This window comes from Notechis scutatus, chromosome 4 (assembly GCF_049901735.1).
Source record: "Notechis scutatus isolate UNSWTSFEM ecotype Mainland chromosome 4, rNotScu1.2, whole genome shotgun sequence".
Taxonomy (NCBI): domain Eukaryota; kingdom Metazoa; phylum Chordata; class Lepidosauria; order Squamata; family Elapidae; genus Notechis; species Notechis scutatus.
Window position 1 is genome coordinate 149,905,163 of NC_142012.1, and position 15,349 is coordinate 149,920,511.

Consider the following 15,349-nt stretch of genomic DNA (forward strand, 5'->3'; position numbering starts at 1 on the left):
AGGAACGAATAACAGAAACGTCTGCTCCGGTGTCAATCAGACCATCAAAAATGCGACCATTGAGTGTGACAGAAAGAGTGGGTTTTGAAGCTTGGACAGGCTGCTGTAATGCAAACAAGGAGAGAGGTTCAAAAAGAGGCAAAATTATAAGCGTAGCCACTACTGTCCCCTTTAAAGAAAAGCAACGATCCCCTATTGCAGCCAAAGCAAGATTATTAAGAGCAGAAGAATCATATAAGTAAGGAGCAGCAACCACACCCTCTATGGTAAGGGAAGAATTGGGAATAAGTAAGACAGGTGTGGAAGGAGGCAGAGGTTTGAAAAGCGTTGTAGTTAAAGGAAGAGTGAAAACAGCGCCAGGATCATCATACACAAGATCCTCTAACAGCACCACAGGAAATGTTGTGGCAGGTAATTCAGCCTTTGTGGCGGGGTTAGCTGAAGACCCCTCAATTAGTTTCCCAAAGGCTGAGAGAGAGAAGGATTAGAACGACATTGTGAAGCCCAATGATAGCCTTTCCGGCAGCGAGGACAGATGGTTTGTGGCTTAGATGAGGAGGTGGACCTCTAGTTTGGCCATGAAGAGCGGCCCCACCCCTGGCATGCGACATTGATTTTTAAAATGTCCGGGCTTGCCACAGTTAAAACAATTGCCGTTGCGTGTTACAGCGAAAGCATCGGGAGGAGAAGTGGATGCGGAATTAGGATCTGATAATGAAGCAGTGATAGCAGTAGCAAGCATATTCATTTTATGAGTGGTTGTTCCTACAATTCTACAGAGTTGTAAAAACTCAGCCAATGTCACGCCTGGCTTATTAGCGACTGGCTGTAGAATTTTTTGACAGTCCTGATTTGCGTTGGAAAAAGCCAATTTTATAAGTAACTCTTGTTTGGCAGTAGAATTATCTATCTGTCGATCTAGGGCTGTCTGAAGGCGACTGATGAATGAAGCATATGGCTCATCAGGATTTTGCATAATTTTCAAAAATGTTTGGGTGGACTGCGAATCTGAATCATCCACTCGCTTTAAAGCATTCATAGCACACATATGAATAATGGCAAAACTGCGACGGGGGAATTTTGTTGTTGTGCTAGAGTAGAGGATTGACCTTTTCCCATTAAATGATCTACAGTTACTCCAGCAGGCAAACCCTACGAATTTCAGCCTCAACACCTTTTTCATATTCAGATTGCCACACAACATATTGCGCTGGAGTCATAAGCATAGAGAAAAGCATTTTCCAGTCATAAAGTAACATAACAGTATTAGCAGTGACCAAAGAATCAAGTATTCCCGAGTAAAAGGAGAGTGTAATCCATAAGTTGTAACTGCATCTTTTATATTTTTAAAACTTTAAACTCAATGTTGCTGTGAACATTGCCTCCGCTGCACCAGGGATAATAGTCATAGGATAAGCAGAAGGATCTTCTGTTTCTAAAGGCAGAGGTGATGACAGAAGATTAGTTATAATACCTCCCACAGGTTTTATCAGAGAAGAGTCAGAAAGAGAAGATGGAGCGGAAGGAGGAGGGAAAGAAATGTCAGGATACGGAGGTGGTAAGGAAGAAATTGTATCAAGATGAGCCGCAAGAGGCTTAGTAGTTTTTGAATGAGAAGAAGGGAATCAGAGGAAACAGGGGAAAAAGAGGTTTCAGGAAGACTAGAAGGTGGATAAACAGTAGTTATAGCAGCCATTATCGCTCTCCAAGAAATGAGTATATCCATGGGAGCTCTAGGAATTTCGTGTAGATATTTCCCTAATTTTTCCCATAGAGAATGGCTGAGAGTTCCAGCAGATGGATAGGCTGGACAATGTGCCTCAATGTAAATTATAAATTTATTTAAAGATTTCTTAGAAATAGGGTACACAGTGGTACCATTGATTTTTGAAAGGAATTAGCCTTCTTCACCAAATCGTAAAGTTCGTCCCTATGTCCTGACGAAACCTTGGAAAGTGAGGAGCCCATTACTTACGTTCTGCACGGAGCCTATGCCAGGTGCGTAGAAATGGGAGTGAAGGCGATGCACCCCTAGACAGAAGTCACACCGTGAAACCAGAAAATCAAAGGGATCCCGGACGAATCGAGGATCCCGGATGAGCCCCAGCTGTCGCGTCGAGCGACCAGTCCGTTGATTCGATTTTCCAGTCTGTTGCTGAATTCCCTTCAAGAATTAATTTAGCGGAGCCCTCGCAAGGGTGAGTGCCAAAGCACAAAGAAAAAGACACAAAACAAATAGTTTCTTTAGGTGAGGAAACACATCGCGCCTGGGGCAGATGGAATTGTCCCGGCGGCCCGATTGCTTTGCGCTGTCCTCTTTTATTGTGCTGATTTAAAGACGGGGTGCGGGTGAATGCAGGAAACAATGAAGTTACAGAGTTAATCATTGAAACCAAGATACGTGACACAAGGAGCAAACTTCATGACTGATACTTTTCAGGTAAACATGTCTTAATACCAAATACACAGTTTTTAGCTGACACAGACTTTTGGAGTTAATCCTGTCAGTTTCAGTCCTGTCAGTGGAATTTGCCCTGAGAGGTGTACGTGCTAGGCAAGATTTGTTCTATGGCAAATAGCTAGCCACACTAGACTATTTGCACAATACTTTTGAGAGAAAGAAAACTTCTTTCAGGAATCCAAGTCCTAAATAAAAGTAATTCAAATTTTCAAATATAGATGTGGCTTTTTATAGCTTTATATAAGCTAAAGTATATGCATACATGTTAGGCATTTTATTCAGCATTATATACTTGTGCCATCATAAGACCAACTTTATTTTAACAGCTAATGTTGTCCACTTCTTATGAACATGCTCTTATGTACAGTTATCAAATTCCTTGGGAAAGAGAACAAAGCATTTGGCACACCTAATAAAACCAAGAACTCTTTTATCACACTTTTCAATTGCACTTAGACTTATATACCACTTCACTGTACTTTACAGCCCTCTCTAAGCAGTTTATAGAGTCAGCATATTGCCCCCAACAATCTGGATCCTTTATTACCAGGAACTATGAATAAGATAAAAGATAGAACACAAGTAGAACCAGAGGTGGGATACGACAAGGTTAACTACCGGTTCAGGATTTACATGCTCCCCTGCCCGCTGTGAGCCGCGCACCTGTTAATCATCATTAGCCCGCTGTGTGCCTAGAAGCAGCCTTTGAAACAGCCCTCTTTTCTTGTTTTTTTAACTGCAGCTGTGCCTCGTTCGGCAGCTGAAGTTGAAATATCAGGAAATAAAGATCAGGTAAGAGCCCGAGTGGGCGGGTGGGCAAAAACATCAGCAGACATAGAACCAGTTCTATGTCTGCTGCTCTTCAGAGCAACCAGTTCTGTAGAGGTGGACAGAACCGGTAGAAACCCACCCCTGAGTAGAACTCTCGGATAGTTAGGGTAAACCTTTCACCTGAGCTGCAAACTTTGGGACAAGCACTAGATAGTTGAAAATAAATTTTGCTATACTGTGTATTTTCCAATTTACATGCAAATCTATCAATCATCTATTCATTATCTATCTTTTGAAGCTACTTTTTAATTTTTTTCTCCAAGTCTGACAAATAACTATGATGATTTAAAAAAACCAAATAATAATTATTTACACCTTTGGAACATTTCAATTCCTGATAAAACATCTCAACACTAAAAAAGATAACTCAATCCTCATGAGCACACCAGTCAATTTTTTTTTTGCTAGCAATAATATTCAAAACAGATGTCTAAATATATACTCTTCACCAAAACAAAATAATTTGAGAGCTAGTTTGTAAAGAAGAGTCTGAATGATAGGCAGAAGATCAATCAGTATAGCTTTCTTCTTCCTTATCTGGCCAGTCAAACAAAAGCTTTACGTGTTATTCTTCTACCCATCAGACAAGTTACTAAAGCTACTTTGCTTCAGAAACAATAGCAGCTGCTACCATTGGTGCCCCTAGCAGAATTTAAGTTGAATTGAGAGACTCCTCTTCAGCCAAAAGGCATCAATAGACTTTTTCAGATTATTAAAAGAATTTGCAACTGTACAGAATTTATAGTCAGGTTCTTCTGACTCTTGGAGATTAATACCAAGCTCCTAATCCAATTTTCTGCAGGTATTTCATCTCATGTGAGATTTCCTAAATACAATTGTACAGAAGAGGGCTTTAACTTGTATTTTTTGAAAGTCTGCATAGAATTGGATTTCAAAAAAATCATCCATCATCAATAATTCTATTTCCATCCCAAATTCAAATCCAATGTAGACACTCATAGTCAGTTTTTTCAGAGCCATCATAAATTCAAACAGATGTTGAACAAATGATCATAGATTGAGGACTACCTCTAAATTCTTCTTGGGTTTTAAAACCTATGCAAAGATGTTGAGTCTCCCCCAGAAATGGCATATCAGGTGCCCTGAAAAATAACTGGAACAGGATCATAGGCATTTGTCAGCCAAATGTTTTATTCTACCAACCAGCATGTTAGCACCATTGCCTTGTAATAGTGCTTCAATTATACCTTTTCAGTTGAGAGCAGTGAGGCTGAATTAAGCCTGAGATGCCTGCCAATGTAATGAGGTTTTTTGTTTTCTCTTTCAGGGCTGAATTTCAGCTCCTCTTATGTTCCATTAAGTTTAAGATCCAATTGCTAGGTGCCTTTTTTAGGCTTCATTAAAAAGTACATTTTGAATGAAGGTCATTTGGAATGGTACCAAATGGATGTCCCTGGGAAGTAAATAAGGTCTGTGTATGCATGCATGTATGTACAATAATATGTGCCTAAAAATAAAAAAAAAATTCTTTAAAGTTTTTTGAAAAAGTAATCAGGCAACTTTGACCTATTAGTGGATATATGCAATTTTTAAATTTATTTCAAAATTATCAAAGTTTGTTGCAGAAATCACATTCGGAAAGCACACACAGATAAATGATTCAGCAGGATTCAGTAACTTCTTTATATATTTAATAACACATGAAGTAAATTTACAATGCCAACAGTAGATTCTTCCAAAGTGGTAGCAGTTACAGGCAAAAACACAAGCAGAGGAGAAAACAGCTTCAGTTATGATTCAGAATTGCAGGCTAGTTTGAAGCTTCAGAGCGCAGTGCTGTAATGAGGAGCCATGCCCAGGCTCCTTCCAGTTTCAGTTTCCAAACAGTCCTCATTGGCTGACTTAGTTGCGATTCATTGGCTGACCTTGTTACCATGCTTCTGCCAGTTCATGAATATTCTGACAATATGTGCCTTCCTTTAAATCCAGATTTTTCCCAGATTTTTTTCTTTTGATTTCTAAAATGGATGTAGAAGATGACAAGACTGAGCCCAAGGGAGGAATAAAATTTATTTATTTTTATTTGGTTTGGTTTGTCAATTGCTTGCAAGATAATAAGTATAAGTAAAAACATAGTTATGAATACATGGATACATATAAGAAAAATAAACAATAGGACAGGGACGGTAGGCACGTTGGTGCATCATCAGTCACCTGCAAGAAATCTAAGTCCAGCCCACCTTGAATGCCTCTCTTATCTTTCCCGCATTTCCCTTAGCAATCAGTTGGTCAGATTCTTGTAGAGAGTTTAAGCTTGCAATAAATCTTTACACTCGGTTGAACAGCCTGAATTTCCTGATTTCCCGGGACTTGACAATGTATGCGCCATCCTTTAAATCCAGATTTTTTCCCCCCAGGGCAGTTTACAACAGAATAGAATAACATCCAATTCTATAAAATAATTAAAAAGTGGAGTAAGTCAAAACAACTAAAATGCTTAACATTAAAACAATAATGTGGCCCAGGCCATTCATTAAAATGCCTGCAATACCTGATAGAATCACAATAACAAGAGCCATGAAGGTTTTGCAAAAAAGGTGCTAAAAAGGCAATAAAATGGTGTCAGGCTTAGCTTACTGAGGAAGAAATGTAGCTTAGGGACCAATTTAGCCCTTGTACAGGAATGTTATCTAATTGTAAGAAGTACCTTGAAGGAGCTTTTTGTTATGTTTTGTCTTAGTTGCATCTCCTGTAATTAATATTTTATGCTACATTAAATACAATATTCAGTTTTTACAATTGCTGCCAAGCATACACCTAAAGGAACAGGGTAGATCAAGAATTTAAGCAGCATTAGTGGGAACACTGGGGTTTGACAGCACAGAAAGAAAATACTAAAAAGATAGGGAAAGGCCATCAGAAATCTTGGTATTAGCAAAGGGAACAGGGGTATCTCAATGACAATCACTAGATTTAAAATGGTGGACGCAACTTGGTCAAAATATTGATCCTAGCAAGCATGTAAAAAGAGAGAAGGATAAAATTGCAAGGTCATGCCCACCATTATGAAGCCAAGGACCATTGCTACATAAAGTCCTTAGAAAAAAGACACAAAGAAGATGGGGAATATATCCAATATTAAAAAAATCAGTATACATAACACCCAGTCATTATATATATTTTGGAAATGTAAATACCATCAGCATAAATATTCATTTCATCTGGTATAGCATCTCAAACAATAATTTTTCAATGTACTGTATAGAGTTTTTCCATTGATTTCTGCTGATTGATGAAATATCACTCATCACCATATTTGCATGGAAATATTAAACAGAAAATAGGCTGATAATCAATCTATGTTGCAGACCAGTACTTGCCTGGGTGTTTTGTAGGTTCCTAAATGTTTTGTTTAAGGACAATGTAGACATATATAATCCTCTAAAGTAGGTTGCACATTGAGATTCTCAATCATCCAGGTCATGGTTGTCCCAAAGTTTTTTTTTGAGGCAACTGGACTTTATTTTTTTCCTTTGAAAACACTTTTCATCCAAGAAGCTTTTTCAGTTATAACTAATGAGTTCTTTTAAAGTAGGTCATTTTTTTCTCCCCTCCAACCCAAAATATTGTTTCAAATCAAACCCCTAAAAAGCAGTTTAAGCCAAATTTTAAAAATTGGTTCCCTTTGTAATTCATTCACTGAAATTCACTGAAAATAATAATACCACTGGCTTTTGCATGACATCAAATGTGCATAATGCAAGCATAATATACTATGTCCAAGATTGGCCTAAAGTCAGGGGCAACCATCTTTCTGGGTAAGATCTTACAAAATTGCATGTGCCTGCAATTATTTCTGTATAAGATTGCAGCATTCTCACATGAAATGTTAGCATTTTTGTGGAAGAACTTATTTAATAATGCAGCAATTGTATGCATAAATCCTGAAATTTCACATTGATGCTTTTTAAATTATTACTTCTGAATAATTGGAGGGCTTTCTTGATTTTACCTGGTTCTTAGTGTCCCTACAAGTAATGCTGCTTATGTCTGGCTTTCAGGGACTGTCTTAGAAACCCTACAGAAAACACACAATAATTATGGGACTGTTTCTCTTTCAGATAATTGCCAGTATCACATAAACATGATATCACATTGAATGGATATTTGCACCACTTCCCTATTTCCTTAAAAAAAAAACTACATTTAAAAAAAGTTCCAGATAAGAGATTTTTTTTTTCTTTTATAACCTCACATTCCATCTCCATACTCACAAAAGGATTCATCACAACACATACTTGTTAAATGTTCTCCTGAACCTGCTGGACATTCCAATGCAGAATTTTCTCTCTTTTTTTTAAATACCAAAAATTGTCAAACTTTTAAGAGGAAGCGGTAAGAATATGCTGTGTAGATGAGTCATTCCAAACATAGAGCACACAAAGACAAAGATAATTATCCATTCCAAGATGTAAAATGATTGTACTTTTAGAAGAAGGTTGCAATGTTAGAAGTTATTATGCAAATATAAGAAGATCTGCTGACAAGTCTTCCTGTTACAGAAAAATGTCTAGAAGATGTAGCCCCAAGCACGTGAAAAGCAATGATCAGATCTGAAGGCAGTTTCCTTTGGGCTTTGCACCAAACTTCTTTTTCAAAGGCAAGGAGGGACAGAAAGTGGAACAGGGCAGATGGAAGTGTTGATTTATTACTTTTGTCAGCCTTTCTTCTTTTGGAAAATAGGAAGATCCTGTATAAGTTAGCTCTTTGCTTCTTTCTCATATGCAAATTATGATGCTCAAACAATACTTTGTATAAAGTCACAAAAGTGAAACCCATGAAATTAATCAGGAAAGGATGTATGAAAATGTTCCTTTTAAATTCCTCTTCAGTCACTGACTACTCCAAATATATATGAGGAAGACCACTTGTAAAATTTACTGTAGTCAAAATTCAAGAAACGCTTGGTAAAATGACTCCCATCTTCAGGAGAGTGGGAAAAATACTTTAAGAAACATACATTGAGTCCATCTAGAATATTCAGGTTAGACTTTAATTCAACTCATTTCTGTATTCAATTCAATTCACTTCCTATGCAGAAGGCTTAAACTAGGTAGAAAATGGGTCACATGTAGTAATCTTGAATTTTCTCCCCAGCATTCACACAGAGGACTACCTGTATAGATATTTCACATGACCTGATTATGATGGGCGTACAAATCAGTTTCAATATGTTAGTTTAATCTTATTGGATTAAACTGCTTCATGCCTTGATTCAATATTTTGATGCAATTTTTTTTTCAGTTTTCCGAGACTTCTGTTACAATTTTACTATTTGATTCAGTTTTTCAGTTCAATTCAAGAAATTAATTCAGTAGAAAGTTTCAGATGAATTAGCTTTGAGTGTAATTTCTGAAGCAAAATTTGTGTTCTAATTACATATAATCCAGGCTTATTAGCCCTGAATTCTGACCTTCCAAATTAAACTCCAAGATGAGTTGATTCTCTTAATCAGCTTAATTCATTGTTTAATAGAAGGTGGGTTAAGAAAATAATGATAATTGAATAATTGTTTAAGGTTCTAGCTTTAGATTATTCAGCATACAACAAAGCCTCACATTTTCCCATCTTCCAAACTGTCTCTAATGTGAGAACATACTAAATTTAAGAGAAATATGTCTTCTCACCTGATCACCTCAGTCTTATTTCTTGCCAAATCTATTTAATAATGAAGAATGGCCAAATGGTCTTTATATTTTGTGAATTTTTTTCCATATACCTCCCCAAACTGGAGATTGATAATCTGGGGGTGGGATGTTGCTCCATTAATGCTTCTCCACTTAGAAATATAAGATTTCAGTAATCTTATTTTAATTACTTAGGCAATATTGCCAACTACCCCATATACAATTCATACAATGTATTGTACCACTAAGATACCAATAATATTAATATCAATAATTACTATTAATATATGTTATAAATAATTATTTAATAATAATAAATATGAAATACAGTTGTGTAGATCACTTATTATGTTTTTCCTTTGTCATAAAAAACTGCTGGTGACCTTTTACTGCTGCACCATAGAGAGTATCTTAACTTACTGCACCTGTACATGGTTTGCCAATTGCACAGTGGCAGATAGAACAGCACTCCAGAGGGTTAACATCATTGCCCAGAAGATCATTGGTTGCCCTCTCCCCTCTTTGGAAGAGCTTTATAGCTCCCACTGCTTTAAGAAAGTTCAAATCATTCTCAAAATCCATTTCATCCTGGACACCCTTTTTTTTTAACTATTACCATCTGACAGGATAATAAAAACAAAGACCAATAGGCTGAAGAGCAGCTTCTATCCCAGGTCAGTAACTCTATTGAATTCTACTTTATAATGCAATATCAGGGGTTTTCAATTCAATGTATAGAATGTGAAGGATATGTGTTTGTGTTTATTTTCATAGTCATAATGTACACTAAGATGGTATTTAATTTCATTGTATGTGGCGCAATGACAATAAAGTAAACTAAACTAAACACCTCACGAGCCCACAGAAATGATCCTTATACCAGAAAGCACTGTATATTCTTGACACCTATTGAAATATAAAATATTTGCATGACTATGCGTTATACATTATGCTCTATAAAAAAGTAAAAAAAACCATATATGCATCAAAAGGATGTGCTTGTTAGTCAGAAAACTGCAAGTATACAATCCTTTTCATAGATTTGCATTTCACTGGCATAGTTTAAATTGAGATAAAGATCGTATGAGACAGAATTTTAGTCATTCCTATTTACAGTTTGAATTCTCATTACAGATCCCTTGGAAAACTATTGAACTCTCCATAAATGCCAAAGGAATTTCTCCTTTGGAGAAATGAAAGGAGAACATTGTTTCTTAATAACTATTTGATTCAACATTATGCTAGTCATTGAAATAGGGCCTTTTTCATTTGCTAAGTGAGAAGCACATTTGAGTTATCACAGATAAGCATAAGTCCGTTGTGGATCATACAACAGGCATCTCAGATTGCTACCCTTTCCCAAGTGTCTTTGGTCATTTGTAATGAAAAATAGTCCAGCATCTTACCCATCAAAAAGGAAAATTAAAGAACTTGTGCAAATTCTAATCTACATGAACTTATATAGGGTTTAATGCTGAGAAAGGAATATTCAGTTCTCTCTATGGTGCTTGATTTTAAATTAATGCTTTTATACTGAGCTTGACTTTTGGGTGACCTCAAGATGTGATGGACACATCAATGTAGTAACAAAAAATATGTAACTGATTTGATTCTTCCAGATTTTTTTCTACTTCCTAGGCTAATTTATAGACCCAAGCTCCCATTTTAGTCTCCTACCCTTGTTCTAAATTGTTCCAAATATGCTTATTGCCTTTTTGTCCTCATTAACCAAAATATGTGATACCAACTGTTGTGAGCTGTTTGTTAATCCTATAACTGTTGAATAGACTTGTATTTGAGCAGACATTATCTTTTATTACAGCATTTCCAAGGCTTCTTTCTCTGAGAAGAGTCTGCCTATTCAGGGTGATCCAAGAGGAAGGTCACCACTAAGTAACCTAAGGATGAATGTTTTCCATTGCAGTTGCTGTTAAGTATGGAGAATAATGGAGACCAGACATCTGACCAGTGACTTCAACTCTTTAATAACAGTAAATAGAACAGAACAGAGCAAGGCTATGGGCAGCAGTAACCCTTTTATAGGGTTAGCTGCTACCTTATTACCCAATGAGATGAGCAACAAGTTCAAACTAATAACCAATAAGAATAGTCCAAATAGTGGCCAATCAGGGACTAGTTCTGGCCCAATCCAAAGTTGTTGTATAAGGACCAATCAAGTGTGTAGATTTTCAAACCCTGATTTGCATTTAAGTTATTAACTTTTATTGATTCACAACAGTTGCTTTTCTCTGGAACAGCATATTCGAAGAGATAATGGATAGACCCAGGGGTGGGCTGCTGGGGGTTTGCAGGGGTTCGGAAGAGCCCCTAGCTAAGATTCTACACAGTTCAGAGAACCCCCAAATCCCACTCCTGGCTGGCCCCTCCCATCCTACCCTGCCCCTCCTACCCCACCCTGTCCCTCCCACCCCACCCCACCCTGCCCCTCCCACCCCACCCTCCCAGGAGTCCCCACATGGCCCATTTTAGATGCAGGTAAGTCCAGGGCATGTGTGGAGGCTCGGGGAGGGCAAAAAATGGGCCTCCCAGTAGTTTGGTAAGGCCAGAATGGACCCGTTTCTGACTTCCAGAGAGCCTCTGGAGCCCAGGGAGGCCATTTTTGCCCTCCTGGAGGCTTGAGAAAAACCTCCAGAGCCTGAGGAGGGCAAAAATGCCCTCCCTGCCATGGTGCAGGAGGCTGACTAGGCCATGCCCACCATGGCTATGCCCATCCAGCAACTGGGAAGAGAACCCCTTGCTAAAAATTTTGAGGCCCACCCCTGGGTAGACCCTTGCTTGCTACTATCCCAGAAAATGATCAACAACTTTGGGGATGAATTGTTCCTATTGAAGTGGTACCAGAAGATTGTAGGCCATTGTCATGCTTATAGAGTACAATTGCACTGCAATGCATTTCAATTTTATAATTTTGAGTTGTAAAGTGGATTTTAACCCAGAGGCATATGAGCCACAGAGAGGTATTGTCTGAGTGGAGCGACATCTAAGTTTAATTCAATAAATAAAATGTCTAAATATATCATTTGTTGAGGGGAGAGAGAGACAGATGGATAAGCTACATAGCAATGTTACAAATTCTAGAAATCTGGGAAAAGTTCTTATGTCTTTTGATAAATTTAAAGAAATCTCTCTTCCAGTTTCTTGGTACATCCATTTGTTGGTCATTTTAAAAAGGAATCCAGAACTTTTATGAATGTCAAGTGTAATAATTTCATAGGCCTTTATTGCTAATATAGAATTACTCTCACTTTTTCAGATACCAGGTACAAAGTAAAGAAATGGGAATCATTATTAAATAAGTAAATCAAATCTGGGATCCAAACTTCCATATGACCACTAGATGATAGCAACTAGAGACTGCCATCAAATGGTTGACTGGATTTTTGCACAGCAGATCTGGTAGCCCTACTTTAGCAGTTGTAAACAGCAGCCAAAATGGAATAAGAGTTCATTTGAAATTATATTCAATTACTCTCATTGTGTGCAAGATGGTATATTGTTTACTTATATTTTGGCTGCTCTACCTAATGAATTATATATTATTTGTTCTGGCAACTTGACTGTTTTACTAGAAGAATAAATGTAATCGCAAGGAAATATATATATTTACAACAGCTCATTTCCTACTGCCAACTCTGTTGCTTCAAAGCTTTATGGCACTTAGTTTATAGAAGATGAAACAAACTCATAAATAAATAAATACATTTTGCAGATTTGGTTCCTTAGGTTTTAGATCCTGGTCTTAGAAGCTAGGAATTTGGTTCAAACGATCTAAAGAAAAACTGGTAGGAATCCTAAATTTCTCCCATCTTCATTTATTATTCAAAAAAAATGTTTGAAAACTAGACAGGGCCTTTTTCTCTCATTCAGAAAGCTCTTAAAAACACACACCAGTATAATATGGTTGTACACTATTCTAATAATTGTAATAGTCTATAGACTGATAGCTACATTGATCATAGATCAGCCTGAGTTGCATTGTTCTTTCTTTCTAGGGACTTATAGTCATTTTAAGGAAATAAAAAGACTGCCCATCTAATTGTTATTATCATCACAACAAGGATTAGATGATATTATCAACTGCAGAAGAATCATGGAGTTGACCTTGAAGGAAATATGCTAAGAAGGCTGAAATATTCCTTGAGCCAGTGGTGGTATGCTACCGGTTCAGACGGTTCGGCCAAATTGGTAATAAGAAAAGTCCTCCCACAATCAGCTGAGAGGAGAGAGAAAAATCCTCCAATCATCAGCTGAGAGGAGAAAAAAGAGAAAAGCGCAGGATCAGCCCTCCCACCCACTCCTGAGCTTTTCTCTTCTTTATCCTCTCAGTTGATTGGTGCTTGCAGGCCTCAGCTAGTGTGGGAAAGCTGTGTGCATGCGCACGTGATTACCGAACCATTAGTGGAACAGGTAGAATCCCACTGCTGCCTTAAGCCCTGGAAAACATGATGATGTTAGCAAAAGTCTCAGGCAGGCTGTTTCCTGATTTGCCAGAGATTAAGTAGGAAGAAAAATGAAGCATAATCAAGCATGTGAGATTCTGTTATTAGTGCCTATCTCTTAAAATATGGTTCTAGTCTTGTGGAGTCTGATCTGTTCTATCCCGAAGGACTGACAGAAACTAATAGCGAGGAAATGACCTTGGTTCAGTGAGTCAGCTGTATCAAGTGACAAATTTGGAGAGAGAGGAAGGCAATAATACAGTTCTGATGGATAGAACTGTGGGTGATGGCTTGTGCCTACTGAGCAAACAAGTTATTTTCTGTAATGGGGGAGGAATCTGTCTCAGCCCAGATAGTGAAATAAGATTCAGCATTCTAATGTACTTCTCCTTGTGGAATGGGCTTGAATCTTTTATCATGGATAGCAAAGAAAAAAGTCTTTGTCAGCTTTGGAAGCTATATTAGCACCAGATGCTTCCACACTGCCACATTCTTGAGCCTGGGAAAATGGGAGGGGGGAATTTCTTGGAGTGTATGTGGTTAGACATAATAGCATTCTTCTAAGTCAAGGTCATGTTATTTCTGCACCTGGGTGAGGGGAAGTCTCAAGTTGGGACAGGTAGTGATTGGGGCATGTGATCTGATGATGGGTGCAGGGGGTGGATTTATACTTTTTTTACTTATTGCAAGGAAACCCAGAACTTTCAGATTTGGGATTTCCCAGATGTGCCAGTTTACTATACAAATAAAAAAGAACTTTTGAGAGGTGGTCTGTCTCAGAGTTATTTGTTGGATTGGAGTTTTCTGGAATGCTGACAGTCTTGGGTCAACCCTGGAAAGAATCACATAGAATGTCTTAAGTGTATGAATGAAAATGCATTTTTAGTGTGAGGATATTACTGATAAATGAGTACTAAAAGTTGGAAAACGTGAAAAGTTCAGACCCCAAATAAAATCCACTTAACAGAATAAAGTCAAGCTTGATTACAAGAGCCTTTTTCTATGACACCCCCCTCCCCCATTTTTAGCCAAGGTTAAAGCCTCAGAGTTTCTGATGCTTTCCTGACAAAATACTAATCAGGTCTGACCTCTAGCTTTTTTCAGAAACTGGCAAATTCAATCCATGTCCTACAAACAGTCAGATTTAGCAGTCGATAAACAGAATACAAAGCAAATATAAAGAGGAAAGAATGCAGTATATTTATTATGAAGTTATGTATATTATTCAACATCAATAGGAAAAATAGCCAATGAATATTAGATTGTTTTGATCTAAATGTAAGATTGGACAGATTCTTATTGTCTTAGAAGTGGCAAATCTTTTTCTGCTAATAGACGATAATTGATCAGTACTTCACCTTGTGTTACATCAGGGTTTTCAAACTCATGGCCCCTGGGCCAGATGCATCACATGCTGTCCATGCCCATACTTGGTTTAGTGAAGGGGGGGGGGGGAAGATGCTGATGTGACGACGTGAGTTTGACACCACCATGCTACATTGTCAACAAAATCATATCTAAGTTTAATATTTAATTCATCCCTTTGACTTCATCTTAATTGTGATTATATTTATCTCTAATTCTTTATACAAGGGGAAGACTGTATGATTTCTACATGGTAATCAAGACACAACACAACCAACTATATGGTAAGCAAGATACAACTCTATGTCATATCTTTGCTACAGGCATTTGATTTATTTTAACAGATTAGCAGAGTTGGAAGGGATTTTGTAGGTCACCTAATCCAACCCCCCACCCAAGCAGGAGACCCTATACAATTTCTGACTGATGGCAGTCCAGTCTCTTCCTGAAAGCTTCCAATGATGAAGCTCCCCCAACTTCTGAAGGCAAGCTGTTCCACTGGTTGATTGTTCTCACTGTCAAAAAATTTCTCCTTATTTCTAGGTTGAATCTCTCCTTGATCAGTTTCCATCCATTATTCCTTG